The following is a 19,310-nucleotide window of genomic DNA, read 5'->3' as shown; positions in this document are numbered from 1 at the left end:
CTGCACCCAAGTGCCCAAGGAGGAGGGAGATACAGCCCTGAGGCAGGAAGTGAATTTGAATCCACTATTTACCCCCAGGTGACAATTTTAAACTGGAAGAGACTGAGTTAAATTAAAAAAAAAATTTTAGGTGTCTTCCTCAGCATGAGCAAGAAGGGCATTGGTCTCAAGCAGGATGGGCTCAGTTCATGAATATAAGGTTACTTGGGTTTTTTTTGCATCTGAGTTGTAGTGTGTAAACTTCTATTCTGCTTTACCTGTGTATATCTCACACACACACACACAAACACACAAACACACATGTTTATGAATTCCTTCTCTAACAAAAATCATCATGTCAAAAAATATGCTCCAAAATAGCAGACAACAGAAGATCCTAGGGAAGGTTGGCTTTCAAATGAAAAGGCTGAGGATTCTTTTACTTTACAGTAGGGGAGGCAACAGAGTGCAATGGTTAAGACCATGGAGCCCGATGTGTAGTCTTCAAACCCGGGTTCCACTTGGGCAAGTCCTTCATATCTCAGTGCCTCAGCTTCCTCCTCCGGAAAATGGAAATAATAATCACACCCACTTCATAGGCTTGATATGAATACTAACCGAGTTTTATCTGGAAAGCATTTGGAACAGCTCCTGGCATACGAGTGGTGCCCTCTTAGTGTTTAACAAACAGACTCTGGTCTCAGGATCTCAAACTCTTGAGGGACTTGTGATTGAAGGCAGGGTCACATGTGAGATGGTGATTTAGAATAACAAATGTCAGCTTTTTATCCAGACTTCTGAATCTGGGCAGTTCCTTTGGCCATAGCCCTTCTTTCCCCCTAACTCTGTCTATTCAGTGGATATAAGATTGTTTTGTCTGTTTCTGACACTAAAGGACTGTGAAAATTAATGAGGACGATGTCTGTGAAGTGCTTTGACTTTTTTAAAGGAAAACTGAATAAAAAACAAAAGATAAGAAAAATTTTGAGGCACTTTTTCACCGTCTTTAACATTCAACTGTTTCATCATTGTTGTCTTTCTTCTAGGGCTCTCTATCTACTTGCCAGCTGAAAAAAGAGAGAAAGAATAGCAATCAGAAATACAATATGTTTCATGAAATGTTTGGCATTTAAATCTCTCATAAAATATAGAGCTGAATGGCCTACAGTATATTTTAGATATATTTGCTGGTAGACTTTTAAAAAATTTCATCACCGTGGTAGCATTTAACACACAAGAAGGAATTTCTCTTAGACCTGAATCCAGAAAATTAATCTAACACCTGTTTAAAAATAGAGACGGTTACTTTCTGCTATGTCCTTTTCTCTATTTTTAAAAGCCCACTACTTGTTCATTCGCCTTCCCCAGATGTTAGCTGGGAAATGGAAATCTTTTTTTAAAGCCTAGCTAGAAGAACTCACAGATACACAAAAGTGTTGATAGCACCATAGGTGCAACTTACATCAAAATCCCACAGAATTCAAAATTTTAAGGATCTGTTGTTGCCACTTCATCTTCCATTATTAAATGCATAGAAATCACAAGGTGTGTACCTGTGAGAATTTCGTGAATTAACAAACATCTATAATGTAGAACTAATGCGGGTGACATTTAGGTTTTGAGGCAGAGCTAAATTCAGGTTTTTCAAAGCTTGGTCAGCTGTTCAATACAGATATTGTTTTTAATCTAGTGCTATGATCACTTCATCACATAAGCATGTTTCTTGAAATGGCAGGAAACTTGAGGTTTGAGATATTTTTAGAAGGCGTAGTTCCTATAATCCTCCTAGATGCAAATATGAATTACACTCAGCTGGATCCACCACCATGATCTAAAGCAATGTTTTTCAAACTGGGTCATGGCCCATTCACAGGCCCTGAAATCACCTTATGAATCAAAACCAGCATTAAAAAAATTAGAAGATAACAGAAAACATAACATCATAGTAGTAGTACATCTTATGGGGAAAGAGAAAGCTTTGTTTCTGTGTGTGTGTGTGTGTGTGTGTGTGTGTGTGTGTGTTGGGTTATGATACACAGTGTTTCTCGGGGTGAGCCAATAAAATATATTTGAAAGCTGCTGATCTAAGATTACTGTATGCATACTTCTTAGCCAATATAAACTACTAGTAAGAGGAAATCAGTACACACCTAATGGAAAAATAATTTTTCAATGAATTTCATAGACCTTGAAATTATTCACAGCCTCTAAACCAGTTATTGCACCTCTGGATATTCATCTTAAGGAAATAATCCAAAATTCAGACAAAGATTATTACATAGAAATATTCACTGCACTGTTATTCATTGTACTGGAAACCCCTAACAGCTTAAGTGCTCAATAACATAGTAATAGTTAAGTCAATTTAGAATATGAAAACTAGTTGAGTATGGCATCATCATTAAAGGCAACATTTTCAGAGGATTTATAGTGATGTGGGGAATGCTTACAATATTAAATAAAAAAGGATTCAAACTTGCTTATACTCTATAATCTTAAGAACTGCAAAACTTGTTAGAAGAAAAATGCTAAAATAGTGGTTTTCTGAGTTGAGTTATGGATAATTTTCATTCTGTTTTTCTATATTTTTCAAGTTAACTACAGTGCACGTATATCATATCTATTGTCTAAGGGAAAACACGTGTTTCTTTAAAAACAAGTTCCCCCTTCCCAGGATAATAGTGTGTGTTCTTATCAGCCAAGTAGCAGTGCTTTTGCAAGGATGCTACCTTGGTTGACTCCCCTGTTGGTCCAGAGAGAGTAATATTTCCCTTCTTTCACATGTACATTCATAGTGTAATACTTTGAAGATTCCAGTTCACACTATTCCTGGGAGATTAGTGCCTGCCCATGGGTGATCTTCCTTTTCTCAAGACCAGCACGTCAGTTTCCTATCCTTGCTATAACAGATTACCATCAACCTGGCAGCTTAAAACAACACAAACTTCTTTTCTTACAGTTCTGGAGGTCGGGAATCCAAGATGGTTCTCACTGGGCTAAAATCAAGGTATCACCTGGCCTGAGGTCCTTCTGGAGATTCTAGGGGAGAACCTGTTTCCTTGCCTTTTCCAGCTTTTACAAGCCACCAGCATTCATGGCCCCTTCCTCCATCTTCAAGCCAGTGGCATAGCATCTTGAACTCTCTCTCTCCCTGCTTCCATCTTCACATTGCCCTCTCCTCCAACTCTGACCCTCCTGCCTCCCTTTTAACAAAGACCTTTGAGATTACACTGGGCCTGCCTTGACAATCCAGGGTAACTCACTATTGCAATATCCTTAATTTAGTGATATCTGCCAAGTCCCGTTTGCCATGTAGTAACTTATTCACAGGTTTTGGGGATTAGGACATGGACATTTTTAGGGAGACCATTATTCTTTCTACCATCACCAGGTTTGACAAAACAGCTTAAAACAGGGGCAGGATGGGGGGAGGATCATCTCTCTTGCATTACAGATAGAGTGGCTTGAAAACTGCACTGTGCCCAGGTAGCTGCCCCAGTTGTGTATGGACCCATGATTTTCCCCCAGAGGACAACATCCATTAATAACAGGATCTGTCACTCAGTCACTGGCAATAGCCAAAGGTTAGCCAAAGAAGAGATGGTTTCCAGCTTTACTGTTACTATGCAAGTCTAAGCATCTCAGAAATGTAGACAAGGTGCAAAAGTACACATAAATAGATGCTAAAGGACCTGCAGGGTTTTTTTCCTTTCTTGTAGTTGATTTCTAATCTCACAGCATTGTGGTCAGAAAGATGCTTGATATGATTTTAATTTTCTTACATTTACTGAGGCTATTTTTGTGGTCCACCATGTGATCCATCCTGGAGAATGTTCCATGTGCACTTGAGAAGAATGTGTATTCTGCTACTTTCATATGGAATATTCTATAAATATCAATTAATTCCATCTGCTCTAATGTGTCATTTAAGACCTCAAAATGGGTTAAAGACCTAAATGTAAGGCTGGATACTATAAAACTCTTGGAGCAAAACACAGGCAGAACACACTTTGACATAAATTGCAGCAATATCTTTTTGGATCCACCTCCTAGAGTAACACAAATAAAAACAAAAATAAACAATCATGATTCCCTTCTATCATTGTCTCTTAGGCTATTGCTATGTAGATGACAGATGAGCCAGAAAAGGGAGATTATGAGCTCAAAAAATTCAGAGGTTATTCTAACTCACTTCTGTTTTTATTTTAGAACTTTTAAAGTTCCTCAAGTAATACCACATTGTAAAAAATGTTAGAAAATACAATTAAGCAGTAATAAAAGGAGTGTTGTTTGTATGTCACGTCTGGTTCTTCAAAGCTGAATACAGGGACTTCCCTGGTGGTCCAGTGGTAAAGAATCTGCCTTACAATGCAGGGGACTCGGGTTGGATTCCTGGTCAGGGAACAAAGATCCCACGTGCTGCAGGGCAACTAAGCCCGCGCACCACAAATACTGAGCTCCCGCGGCCTCAACTAGTGCCCGCGTGCCACAAACTACAGAGCCCACGTGCTCTGGAGCCTGTGTGCCACAACTAGAGAAGAGAAAACTGGCATGCCACAACTAGAGAGAAGCCTGCACACCACAACAAAGAGTCCGTGCACCGCAATGAAAGATCCCGCATGCCTCAAGGAAGATCCCACGTGCTGCAACTAAGACCCAACACAGCCAAAAATAATTTTAAAAAAAAAAGCTGAATACAAAACAACTAGGTGCCAGGGTTTTTAAAATTTATTTATTTATTTTATTTTTTTAACATCTTTATTGGAGTATAACTGCTTTACAATGGTGTGTTAGTTTCTGCTTTATAACAAAGTGAATCAGTTATACATATACATATATCCCCCAGGGTTTTATTTTTTAAAAGACCTTTTAACTGAGTTGTGGATTTAGAAGATTAAAATTCATTTAAACAACTGAAGTAAACTTCAAAGCAATAAAAACATTTGGTTATGAGCTTAACTATCTTCATACATACTGCTTTTGGTTTCTTTTAAATGCAATAGTGTATTATTTTTTTTAGAAAAATAGTGTATGAGATTAATGTAGAGTCTCAGTTTTCTCCAGGTTTGAGCAGACCCCTTTGTCCCCCAGCTTTTCTTTCATAGCGTCCAGTTCGTGTTTTTCCTGCTTTCCTTCGAAGCTGACAGATGAAATAAAATGCCAGCATTCACAAGCCAAGGAGCATTTTCTTTTAATTCCCCTTTGTGGACAATGAAGATATGGGACTCTTTCACGTCTGTCTCTTCATTTCCTTTAAACGTTTTCTTCTCAACCTATTACCCTACCTGAAATATTCCAGCCTCCCCACCATGTGCCTAATTTCTGTCCATCCCCTCAAAGCTTGGCTCAAATACTACTGACAAGCTACCCCAAGTCTGGTACTTACTCACCAGTGTGTTTATGAAGCATTTGCGTGGAGCCTGGCATTTTCGTCATCGTTTCCAGCTACGCGAACCTCCTCTGACAGAGGTTAGGTAACTGTCCCAGTCTCCCAGGGTGCTCAGCAACATCCTGGACACTCCAGCCAAGTCTTCTGACCCTTTCCCAGGTCTTGAGTCACCGCCCCCTGCTGCCTCTGGTGCCCATCATATGCCCAAAATAGATCTTTACATTTGATGATGGGATTAACCTTTCAGATGTCTGTATCTTTTCACCCTAGACACATTATAAACTGTGTGAAGGTGAACATCACATTTATTCATGAAACAATACAGCAAATGTATGTTGAGCTCCTACTCTTTGCTGGGTACTATGCTAAGGGCCAGAAATGCTACGATAAATTAAGACAATTGTACCTGTAAAGTTCTTAGAGTCTGGTGAAGAACAGAGAAGTAAACCAGCAGTGACATGGCCATGTGAAAAGTGTCCTAAAATAGAAACAGGTGAGGGTGGCCCAGACAGCCTAGGGGTCAGGAAAGCCTTTCCAAAGGAAAAGTCCTCCGGTACTCTGGTCCCTGGCGGTCCAGAGGTTAAGACTCCGCACTTCCACTGCAGGGGGCACGGGTTTGATCCCTGGTTGGGGAACTGAGGTCCCACATGCCTCGCGGCCAAAAAAATGCGAAGGAAAAGTCCTTCAACTGAAGCTTGAAAGGCAAGGGAAGCAGGAGGGAGAATTCATATATATTCAGCAGGCACTAAGTGCTCAGCACGAACCAGGTGTCACTCATATATTACCTCATTGAACCCTCACAGCAACCCTAGGAAATATGTGGTGAGAGCAGAAGACACCAGACAGGTATGGTTCATTACTGTTTCACCATCTATTACTAATACCAGCAAACTCTCATGCAGCACTTCTAATGTGCTGGCACTATTCCAGATAGTTCACATATGTTACTCATTTAATGATTACAACAACACTGAAAGGTAAGTACTCTAGTTACTTTATTTTACAAATCAGCAAAGTAAGCACAGAGAGGTTAAGTAACTCGCCCACAGTCACACAGCGAGTAAGTGGGCGAGCTGGATTTAAACCAGGCAGTCAGGCTGCAGTCTGTGCTCATAATCACCGCACTATGCAAATTCTACCAGATTATTTTTTCATCCCTTGAATATTTTTATTGGCAAAAGTAAAGGCTTACTAGAAAAGCCAACAATTTAAAATGTGTAAAATGTAAGTCACTTCTTCACACTTCCCCTGATTCCAATGCCAGTATTACTGGTGAGTTTTGAAGCTAGGTATAACTATCCCCATTTTACAGATAGGAAAAGTGAGTCTCAGAAATGTTAACTCGCCTGGGGTCACAGAGTTAGCAGCTGGACATCTGGGATTCAGCACCTTTCTGGCTCTACCTTCTGGGTGGGAACTACCAGGCAAGCTGGGGAGTCTGGCGAAAACCCCCAGAGCTGACGACAAGCACATACTTTGCCAGCAAAATCAAGAAGAGCTGCACCTGCCATGCTGATGAAACTGGGCTTTTCTTGTTGGTGATGTGCGAGGGGACACATGACACTACTGGCCTTTTAGGAAGTTCTCTCTGGTGACAGCGTGGAGGGCGGAACGTCAGAAACCAGAACCTGGAATGAGGCAGTGGTGAGGACTGACACATACTCAGGATACTGGTGGGATGGGGTGATGGAACTTCATAACAGATTTGTTATGGGGATGGAGGGAAAAGGACATGTCTGTTGTGCGTCCCTGGCTTCTGGCCTGGGTAACAAGGGGCGGGGGAGTGGGCACCTGTGCCATCCCCAGAGGTAGGGAGGAAACTTTCTTCCCATTTGGAGTTTGTTTGTGTCAGGAAGTTGATTCATGGTAAAATTTCAACATTTGTTCTAGACCAGAAAAACCAAAAAACAAAAACCTTTTGTCTTTGTTATACTGATTATAGAACAGCTAGAAAATGTACTTTCTTGGAAGTAGCCTCTCAAGTGTTCTCGGAACTCCTTCAGATAGTTCAAGCCTTCTGAAGTTACTTTCCTGCTACTTTCTTTCTCTAGCTCCTCAGGGGAAAAGTCTGCCACGCCTGAAATCTTCCACCCGTTGAGATTTCCTATCAACCCAATTTCTCCATCAGTGAACCGAATTCTGGGAGACGGTTTACCAGCTGCACACGGCAACGACCCATCTCCCTGGCCAGCAGCAGCAACCTCAACAGCTGCACCAGAAAGTTAGAAAGACCACAGCGTGGCAAAAGTGAGCAGGTTTGCTAGTGGGAGGCCAGGACTGGGCAAAGTTGCAGGAGTAATAGGTCTTTGTCTCAGCCTTGAAGATCCTGACTAAGACATAGAACTGACTAAGTCAAGGGGACCCACTAGAGGGCTAATCCTGCAGAACTCTCTGTAACTCAAGAGTCAGCAAGCAGACACACTGCGGTATCTACTCTGGGGTTTCCAGATAATTTTTTCTTCTTTTGTAGAATTAAACAGCACAGGTCTACCCTGCTAAGTCTGTTCCTGACAGTTTTCTGGACTCCATGAGGATGCTGATAGCAGCCAAGTAACTACTGACCAGCTAAATGATCTCAAAATCCAACAAATGATAAACACAAGGAAGACAGCTGGGGGTGTTCAGTGTAGTCTTTGAGCCTGAAGGAAGTCACTTCAGTGCAAAACTATAGGGTAGTAAGGGTGATGCCATACTATTTTATGTTCAGTATCATCATTTTACCTGGCAGTGAAGCAAAATATTTATCCAAAAAGTTTCCCCCCAGATGGCTAGAAATTTTAATTTGTGTGCTCAGTGCATACACTTCAGGTCCTTGGAAAACTCACTCCTCATGTGCTGTGAATAGATAATGGGAACTTGTCTGACTCACCACCCTCTCCCAGTTCTGATGGCCCAGGGAGAGACCACCCACCTGAAACTGCAGGGAAATGCCCTTAGGGCAGAACAGGAGGGTGGGCTGGCCCAGGCCCTACCTAATAGTATGCAGAGGAGGGGATGGGCGCAGGGAGGCGGGCAGTACCTCCCATGGTGCCTTGTGGGCTCCTTGAGAGAACTGAGGTGCTCGGAACTGGGGGTCCACAATGCCGACCCCAACCTGGCTAGTCACTAGAACATCTCTGCCCTGCCCTCCCCTCCCTCGGGCGAGTCCATGTTTCTGTCCCTCTAAGTCTGCCCTTGATACTCATTTATCCCATTCCACTTGAATAAATATCACACCGAGGATGGTTTCTCAGACCTGCCCTTGACAGAAGAGGCAAACCACACCAGGAGTTCCGGACTCATGTTCCTCTACTGGCCAGTAGGTAGAGTAAATGTGTGAAGCAGTCAGCTGTAAACAGCTGGAAGCGGGGGAAACGGGGCAAGCTCCAGAGGGCACTCCTGTAATCCCAATCATTCCCTCTCAAAGTTTTTTCCTTTGTGTCACCATTCTGGTCAAACAAAAGACAGCTGATCCTCACTATTGGAGGATTCTGAATTTGCCAATTTGCCTATTCACTAAAATGTATTTGTAACCCCAAAAGCAATACAGCTGTCCTTCAGGAGTCATGGCGGATTGGTTCAAGGACACCCCAGCAGATACCAAATTCCACAGACGCTCAGATCCCTTTTATAAAACGGTGCAGTGTTTGCGTGTAACCTACCCACATCCTTCTGTATACTTTAAATCATCTCTATGGGACTTCCCTGGTGGTCCCTGGAGTCTTCCCTAAGACTCCGCGCCTCCAATGCAGGGGGCCCAGATTCCATCCCTGGTCAGGGAACTAGATCCCACATGCCACAGCTAAGACTTGGTGCAGCCGAATAAATAAATAAATAAAATACTTTAAAAAATAAATAAAAATAAATAATCTCTAGATTGCTTATAATACCTAATACACTGTAAATACTATGTAAATAGTTGCAAGCAAATTCAACTTTTGCTTTTTGGAACTTTCTGGATTTGTTTTTTGTATTTTTCGCTACACTGTTGGTTGAACCTCTGGTTACAGAGGGCCAGCTGTACTTGCAGCACTTTTGTAGTCACTTGCGGACATGCACAGAGCGGCGGGAAATTCGACTCTCCAGGCACACAGCTGAGGTTAAACAATCTGATATTCTGCCTTCTTGTTTCAGCTCTCATACTGTAAACAGCATCACCTCCACAGTCTATTTAGGGACACGTTTTTTAATTTTTTGAGCTTTTCGTTGGTGATTTTGCTGTTTAAAATGACCCCCAAGCATAGTGCTGAAGTGCTGTCTTTTCCTAAACTCAAAAAGGCCTTATGTGCCTTATGGAGAAAAATAAGTGTGTTAGATAAGCTTCATTCAGGCATGAGTTTAATGCCGTTGGCCATGAGTTCAATGTTAATGAATCAACAATATACATTAAATAAGGTGTCTTTAAACAGAAACACACATAAAACAAGGCTATGGTATTCATCGCTGATGAAAATGTTGTGACCAGAGGCACGCAGGAAACCAACCCTGCATCTCCCCTAGGAGTAATGATTCGGTATTTGCTGCAACTTTATAACTACCAACAATGGTGAATCATCTGTCTCTGAAACCCCTCATTTGGCTGTCAGTTTGGGAGCCCTCATTTGATGATCTTGTCTTAGTTCTCAAAGTTCTCAGAGTTTTCTGTCAAGGGACTTCTGAGATATGGTGGGTTATCGCTTGGGACTCATAGTAATGTACTGGAGTTTGTGTATGATTTTTTAATTAAGTGAAACGAGTATATTTCTATAACGATATCACACTTGAGAATGCTTTCTAGAATGGGAGGATATACCAGTCACAGCCTCCACAGCCCCCCACTGGCCAAATCCAACTGGAAGCCAGCTGACAAAGGAGACTGGGGTCAACCTCTGGGGTGCAGAGGGGACAAAGAATGGGTGTAAGGGAGGGGCAAATGGAGAATTAAATCCACACAGGGAGCCCAGATTTAATCAGGCAGTCCCATTATTAATACACAGATACTAAATGCTCTGAAGGAAAAGAGCTCGACGTTCTGACAGCTTAGGACACAGGACCATGACCTGGACAGGGAGTGAGGGAAGTCTCCCCAGACGGGAAGCCTGAGCTGAGCCCTGGAAGATGAGTAAGAGAGCAGCATCCCTATTAGAGGGAAGAGCATGTACAAAGGCACTGAGAAGGAAGGGGGCAGGATGTTCCCCGGGAGCTGTTAATAAGAATGTAAAATCAATAGTGTTTTGAGAGGCAATTTGGAAGTTGCTATCATATATATTTTTTGGTTTTTTTGTTTTTTGTGTCTTTTTTTTTGGCCATGCCATGTGGCCTGCAGGATCTTAGTTCCCTAGCCAGGGATCAAACTCATGTCCCCTGCAGTGGAAGCATGCAGTCCTAACCACTGGACTGCCAGGGAAGTCCCAGGAAGTTGCTATAATATTTTAGATGTGCATATGCTCCTCAACCCAGCAAACCTGTTTTAGGTCCCTAGCATAGAAAAACTACTTGCACCTGGGCACAAGGCAGCATTAACCTGATGCTGAAGACAGCAGTGCTTACTATGACAAAACTCTGGAAACAGCCCTAAGTGTCCATGAATAAGACAATGGTAAGATAAATTATAGAACATCCATTTTACAAAATACCGGACATCAATTATAAAGGATGAAGTAGGGGAATTCCCTGGCAGTCCTGTGGTTAGGACTCCGAGCTCTCAATGCCAAGGGCCCAGGTTCAGTCCCTGGTCAGGGAACTAAGATTCCCACAAGCCACACAGTGAACCCAAAAAATAAAATAAAGTCCAACCTTTTAATAAATAAATAAATAAATAAATTATTTTTTTAAAAAAATGAAGTAGGCAAAGATATGGTAGCTTGGAAATATCTAGAAGATTTAGTGGTTAGGGAGAAGAAGAAGGTTATTGGCAATTCTGTTCCAGAAGGTGTCCCAGAGTCCATCACCCCCATGGTTTGGCCCCTGAGTGAAGGCACTTGCAAACAAGGGTTAATCCTTCCTTGGCGTGCTTTCCAAAAACTAAAGTGGAAGGCTCTTTCATGAGTGAAATTTTCATTGCTTTCATGACTAGTCAGGAAGATCCACTGAGGTATACACTAGGGGGGCCTGACATTGTATTTATTTTTCTATTAATAAATCTGGTCTTCTCTTGAGGCACCAAGGTAAGCTTGATTAAAGTTCTCTTTCAAATGATCCCCGAGTGGGAGCTTTCTTGCCTGTAATTCAAAGTCTAGTGCAGCTCCTTGTCAAATGGTTGCCAGGAGATAGCAGAAGAGCCAACTCCCCATCTCCTCTGCCATGGCAACGCGCCATTATTTCCCAATCCGTCTTCTTTCTGCGGGAGTCTAGATTTCTGAGGGTAGTATGCTACCCTTGATTGTTTAGTTAATCTTGCAGAAAGAACCCTTCTAACCTTCCTTCTGCACAAAGAGACCTCCTCATGTGGAAACAGCCTGCCACTGATTTTTCCTTTGTGATCTTGCACTGTAGCTGCCATCATTCTTTCCTATCCTCCCAAGGCTTCAGTGAGACACTTCTGGAAACAGAAATAAACTTTGAACCCTTACAATAGCTCACTTAATTGGTGGCTTCTCAAATAGAAGGCAAGATCTTCATAAGTTTTTCCTAACCTACGAACAGAAAGTATATTGAACATGCGTTGATGGAGATGGGGCCCACTGAGTGCCTCAGTTTCTCCATCTGTAAAATGGGGATGTAGCCCCTTGTAGGTTCCTGTGAGGATTAAATGAGTGAGTGTATGTAAGGCTCTTAGAACAGTGCCTAGGACATAGCAGGTGCTCAGTAAACATTAGCTATTATTATCATTATAAGTAAGATTGACTCCCATCTGTTTTGACCAGGAACTTTAATCAAATTTACAGAAAAAAGAACTAAATATAAATTGTTAGTCAGGACTGCCTCATTTGTAAGTGACCACAGGTATATCTCGTTATTGCACTTCGCTTTATTGCACTTGGCTGATACTGTGTTGTTTTTTTTTTTACAAATTGAAGGTTTGTGTCAACCCTGTGTTATCACATGATGGTTAGCACCTTTTAGTAATAAGGTATTTTTTAATTGAGGTATGTACATTCTTTTTAGACGTAATGCAATTGCATACTCAACAGACTACAGTATAGTGTAAACGTAACTTTATGTGCACTGGGAAGCCAAAAAATTTGCGTGACTCACTTTATCATGATACTCGCTTTGTTGCCGTGGTCTGGAAATGAACCCGTAGTATCTCCGTAGTTCGCCTGTACTCAAGTTGGCCTATGTGAAAAAGGTGTCAGACTGGCTCCAAGCTGGGTTGTCTTCAGGCAGAGCTGGCTCTGAGGCTTAAAGAAAATCTTCAGGATTCGCTCTCTCTCCCCATCACTTGTGTCTGTTTTTCCCTATTGGCTTTACTTCCGATTCTCACACCTCCACACCGTCCTCCTCATAACTGGCCATCCCAGTGGAAGGAGGGCTTCCCTTTCCCAAAATGTCCTGCAAGGATTTCAGGATGGGTGTCACTGGAATAACTGACATCATATGCCCATCTCGGAGCCAACCCTATGGACGGAGGGGATGGGCTGCACCGATCAGCCCAGAACAGGGTCTCAGCTCCACCCTGGAGCTGGAGGCTGGAGGAGGTGGATGGAGGGGGTCTGGGGACCCGGGGTCAGCCCAACCCAAACCATATCAACTGAGGGTGGGGTGAGGCTTGAACCTCCAAAGGGAAGTCAGAGTGCTATTACCGGAAAAGGGGAAGGGGTGCTGGGCAGGCAGAACCACATGTGCGTGATGCATCATCACTTCTAGTTCACTTCTCATTTATGTTGATGGACAGAGGAACATGCTACATAGTTTAAACATAGTGGTTTTTAACAAGAGATGAACTGAATTATTTATGGTTTATGAAAAATTCACATGTCCAGGCCCCAACTAGAGAAATTCTGATTCAGTAATCCTGGAGTGAGGACCAGGCACTTGCATTTTTTAAAAACTTCCCAGGTCAGTGTGATGTAATGTGTAATGTAGTAAATATATAAGTGCTCTTTTGTGTTCCTGATTTCTTATTTGACAAAGGTTATATACACATCTCGGACTTCTAATCCCATGTCCATGAATCTGAAGGAAGATAAAATACCATAAAGAAAGATGAAATACTTAAGATTGCTTTTTCCTTATGCTTGGACTGCACCTTCTAGAGTGATCAATCACAGCCCTTATCACACTCATTCATTCACTCATTCATTCATTTATTCCTCTCTTACTTCGTGCTTGGTGTGAGGGGTAAAGTGATTAAAATACCGCTTCCTGCCCTGAGAAGCTCCTAGATTACTGGAGAGAGAGAAAGAAGAACCCAGACATTGACAAGACAAGACAATACGGGCTGCGATGTATAATGCTGGCATGGGGTGGTATGGGACAAAGGAAACTGTTGTGTGTGGGGACTGCTGTTTGTCCATCAGTATCTCCCCACGAGATTCTAAGTCCCTTGTGGACAGAGATGGTGTATTCTCATCTTAACTTTCTCTCAGGTCCAAGGGAGGTTGGGGGTTGGGGGGGAGTGATGTTGAATCAAATCCAGGTGTTGGTGGAGTCTAAAGCTGATATTTTAAAGGCTCTCTTTAAGAAAAATATAGAATTACAAATACACAATTAGATATAAAGGTGACTATTTCTTTAGAATGACAAAAGAAATCAGAACAAACTCCTGGAGCCTTGGAGGCTGCTGACTTTTTATTTAGTATGAGGCCTCTTTAGACAAGTTATCGAAAGTGCTTGCAGAGAAATACTTGTAATTGCTAACTGGTTCTGCTTCCCTGTGCAGAACACTTTACAACTTCTGGCAGCAATGAGCACCCAGGGGCCTATATGAGGGAGGGGTTTTCAGGCTTCGGTTTCAGCAGCTTCAGGGTAAACCCACTTCTGCTGGAGTGTACCTTCCGCCGCTCCCTCCCTATGGGGTTGCCTCGGCTTGGCCGGGCTCTCCATGGAGGGTCACAACTCCACACAGATCTGCTTCTGGCTTCTGGGAACCACTCCCTCCCCATGTCCCTTCAGGCCTGGGAGAGGTAGCTGCACCCCACTGTTTCTAGCCTTGGGGTACTGCACCAGCCAAGCAGCTTCCCTACCCCCTGCCTACAACTGTGTAAATAGTTTCTTAATCAAAGTCTCTTGAAATTTCTAATTGGAATGTACCACCAGTTTCTGCCAGGACCCTTGATTGATGCAGAAGAGAAAATGTGTTCATTTATTATGGCCCATGGGTAAGCAGTCTCTAAGTACTATGACATTATGCACACTGTTGTATTAGGCACCCCATATTCTGCATATGATGTCATTATTATGAGTATATACACTATTCCTGGCTCCTTTTAACTCACTAACGTGAGAGTCCATCATTTCTATTCCTCCAGAGACAGATACCAATGCCGATAGAGATTTAAAATCTAAGACAGAAAAGAAGCACGTCAGGCCTTTTCACTGCAGTAATTCTATCGAAGGCCTGAGGGCGGTGAGCTATCTCCCTCCAGTCCCTATAGGTGAGCCCCAAAGCCAAATGGGGACCAGTGGCAACCCAGGTCACCTACAGCTCAGGGGCTTGGGCTGCTCAGAGGGCAAGTGAGGTCTCATCCTGGCGGCTTACGGGCAGACATTAGTGAGACCGATACCCATTTCTCTGTCACATGCTGCCCTTAGCAAAGCAACCAGAGACATTTTCAACAAAGAATTTGATTTAGGGTTGGCAAAACGGGATGTGAAAACAAACTCACTCAGGAAAGTGAAGGAAACCTTAAAGAATACAAATGGGTCTGACCTTCACAGAAAGTCAGAAACACTGGTTACATTTTGGTAACAGAAATTAATGACTAGATTTGTCAGCCAATATTTGATATTAATTTCTCAACAAACACAGGAAAAAATGATCAAATGAAGATTGCTTGCAAACAGGAGTGTTTAAACCTTGACATAATGTTGACTGTGATTTTGCCGGGCTTGCCATCCCTGGATGACTGCCTTTGGTTTTGAGGGTTGGACTGACACATTGGCCAGATGACCACTGACAGTGCCAACTCAAAGCTGAGAAGGAGTAAGTTTGTGTGGGCAGTTGCACATCAGTATCAATGATACACAGGATTTGGAGTTTCAGTCTGTCAGAAGTATGTGAAGACCCTGATACCCAGTTGGACCCATCAGGCCCCAGCTGAATTCCATTTGCTACTGTAGCTAAATATCCATTGATCCCACTGCTTCCTTTTCTAGAGAATTCAACAACTATACTTCAATTGGAACACATCCCACTCAGACCCTGAGGCCGGGTATGAAATCTCACTGGCAGATCTGGCGTTGGAGGCTGGGTATGGAGAGCAGAAGATTTGGCCTTATTTTATTTCCAGTTCAGTTTTTCCCAAGAGGGTGATAAAATCAAGGGATTTTCAGAAAAAGAATATATTTAGACAATTACTTGCCTGCTAGTTTCTGGTTGAACTGATTGCTCAGTTACCAATGCAGTCAACTATGTACTATTTAAATGTATTTATCTGTGAAAGGCTGCCCACCGATAATGAAATTGACCTTATTACAGCTGTTCTTCACTGCTCTAACTCTGCCCTGACTTTCTGGGTAAGGGTTCTATTACCTATCTTGTAGTGTATCAGTGATTCTCAAACTTTTTGGTCTCAGGACCTCTTTATACACTTAAAAATCATTGAGGACCCCAAAGAATTTTTGTTTCTATGGTTAGATCTGTGAATATTTACCAATTCACATAAATATAACAAGAATTCCATTTCATGTTAATGTAACATTTTATGAAAAATAACCATATTTTCCAAAACTGAGAGGGAGAGAGGGTTAATTTTTCAAATCTCTTCAGTACATGGCTTAGTAGAACACTGCTGGATTTTACATCTGCTTGTGCACTAAATTTGTTGTAATAATACACAGTTTTGGTTGAAGGATATGAAGATTATCTGGGCTCACACAGATACACAGCTGGAAAAGAGAGGACTAACAGCATTTAGTTATTAGTAGCATTTAGTTATTTAGTTATTATTTACTAATAGCATTTTCAGATGATTTCGGATATTCTACTTTAGTACTGCACTAAAACTTGACAACTGGTACATTCTTAAAAGTTAGCTGCAGTGGTACAGAATCTGACACCACATCAGTGACTTTCTCGTACTCTGGTACATAAAAACTCATTGGCCTATCTTGCATTTGGAATGATTTTGTAACGGCATTTTCCAATACCTGGAAAATACTGGTTCTCTGAATTATGCAGATCTCTAAATGTTGACAAAATTCATTACACAATATTTAAACAGTCACATTCATTAATATCACCATTAACCTCATCAGGAAAGATGTTAAGTAGCGGGAAGCTACTGAATTCATGGATGTGGATGCAAGTTTTCCAAAGTTCTAATTTTGGAAAGCTTGAAAGCTAGAATTTTATCACTGGCAAAAAATATTGCTGGTTGTTTACTTTAAAGTAACAAATCCATTTTGTTAATTTTCAAGAAACTGTCTGTCAGATATCCAAGTCTCAATAGCCATAGTTTCTCTGACAATTATTCTTTCTAGTAAAAATGGTATTTCATGAGAAAGGTGGCTAGTTTAACTCATAACTCAAATAATTACCCAAGTGCTTTCCTCAAGATATACAGCCACAGATCTTTATGCAGATATTCTATTTTACTACTCAGATTATTAAAAAGATATATAGTCAAGAGTTGAGGTTTAATAAAATTAATAATTTCTACTGCTTTATTGAGGACATTCTTAAGTTAAACTGGCCTTTTTTTTTTTTTTTTTAAACGGCAAGTGTTTAACGGTGAAAATACAGTAACTGTTAGTGCAATTCTTTGCCATTGCTTTGATTCCTGCTAAGGCCTTAGCAGCTCTATTTGTCATTGCTTTGGCACTATCAGTGCATATTAACTGAGTTCCTCACTATCTGTGTGTTCTTAGCTTTAATCCAGTCTGTTCTTTGATCCGTGGACTCAGTGACACAAGCGTGGAAAAAGTGGGACAGACTATTTGCATGTTCAGACTATTTTGCATGTTATGCATGTTAAGTTGAAACTGAAAAATTGAAAATCTGTTTTTTTTAGATATAGGCAGATGCACTTTCTTCACTGAGAGATAAAACATATGTTTTGAATATTAACAGATTGTTTTACTGATTCACAAAATTTGACAAAATAATGGCTCAAGAGTTCACAGTGGTCTTTACCACTATTCTCTGTCCAACGAGACAAGATTTCTCCCAACTGGGATATAGATACCCTTTTTAAAAAATAATAATAATGCCTTTTTTTGCAAATGCTTTATATTTTTTCTAAGAATTTCATTCATTCTTTCATACATTATAACTTAAATATAAATATAAAATATAAAACAATTATAAAGAAGGTCTACTCTGTGACCAAACAGTAGCAAGCATAGTTAGAGACTAAAGAGTTGAACCCAAAGCACCTCCATTCTTATATTCTAGTTGGGGAGAGGAACAAGGAAACAGCAAACTATATAACTTTCCGCAGGAAATTACTCCATCTTGACTCCTAACATCCCGTGCTGTAAGTAGTTGTGGTAGGCAGAATAATGGCTCCCCAAAGAAGTCTATATCCTAATCCCCCAAATCTGAGATTATGTTACCTTACACGGCAAAAGGTGATTAAGTTAAGGTTCCTGAGATGGGAAATCATCCTGGATTATCTGGGTGATGTAATCACACAGGTCCATATAAGAGGGAGACAGGAGAGTCAGAAGAAGAAGATGTGACAGATGGAAGCAGAGGTTGGAGTAATGCAGGACCATAGGCCAAGGAATGTGGGAACAAATTCTTTGCCATAGCCTCCAGAAGGAATGCAACCCAGCCAATGCTCCATTTTAGCTCAGAGACCCATCTTGCACTTCTGACCTCTAGAACTGTGAGATAATAAATTTGTCTTGTTCAAAGCAACTAAGTTTGTGGTAACTTACTACAGCAGCAGGAAACTAATATAGTTGGGCATCATTATTGGTCCCATTTAACAGATGAAAAAAATGAGTGAAATGTTCACATAACTTCAACCACATATATTCCGGAGGGAGTGCAAAACTGTAAAACCCCAACAGAAGACACTTTGACATTAACTATCAAAATTACCAATGCATTTACTCCACTTAGCCTAATCCTACAGATATACCTAGCTGCATGAAATGGCACATGCTCAAGTTCATTCACAGCAGCATTGTTCGTTAGAGCAAAATACCAGAAACAATTCAATTAACAGAATAGAAAGCCCAGAAATAGACCCACACACCTACAGTCAATTAATATTCAACAAAAGAGGCAAGAATATACAATGGAGAAAAGACAGTCTCTTTGGCAAGTGGTATTGGGAAAGCTGGACAGCTGCATGTAAACCGATGAAGTTAGAACACTCCCTCACACCATACACAAAAATAAACTCAAAATGGCTTAAAACTTAAATATAAGACAGGATGCCACAAAGCTTCTAGAAGAGAACATAGGCAAAACATTCTCTGACATAAATCGTAGCAATGTTTTCTTAGGTCAGTCTCCCAAGGCAATAGAAATGAAAGCAAAAATAAACAAATGGGAGAATTCCCTGGCAGTCCAGTGGTTAGGACTCCATGCTTTCACTGCCGAGGGCCTGGATATGATCCCTGGTTGGGGAACTAAGATCCTGCAAGCCGCCTGGCACAGCAAAAAATAAAATAAAATAAAAATAAAATAACAGGGACTTTCCTGGCAGTCCAGTGCTAAGACTCTGTGTTCCCAGTGCAGGGGGCACGGGTTCGATCCCTGGTCGGGGAAATAAGATCCTGCATACCGCACGACGAGGCCAAAAAAAAAAGGCGGGGGGGCAACCTAATCAAACTTATAAGCTTTTGCATAGCAAAGGAAACCAGCAACAAAACACAAAGACAACCTATGGACTGGGAGAAAATATTTGCAAGTGATGCGACCTAC

General features: G+C 41.5%; 1 long non-coding RNA gene across 1 annotated transcript in view; it reads right to left on the bottom strand.

The window, feature by feature from the left end:
- Positions 1-438: 438 nt before the first annotated feature.
- Positions 439-19,310, bottom strand: part of LOC132368868 (uncharacterized) — a 124,665-nt gene continuing 105,793 nt past the window's right edge. Inside the window, exon 5 of the long non-coding RNA XR_009504169.1 lies at positions 439-1,046. This is a non-coding gene — a long non-coding RNA (uncharacterized LOC132368868). The remainder of the gene's footprint in view (positions 1,047-19,310) is intronic.

The sequence above is a fragment of the Balaenoptera ricei genome, chromosome 7 (genome assembly GCF_028023285.1).
Source record: "Balaenoptera ricei isolate mBalRic1 chromosome 7, mBalRic1.hap2, whole genome shotgun sequence".
NCBI classification, from domain to species: Eukaryota; Metazoa; Chordata; class Mammalia; order Artiodactyla; family Balaenopteridae; genus Balaenoptera; species Balaenoptera ricei.
This window is presented reverse-complemented; position numbering and strand designations above follow the sequence as displayed.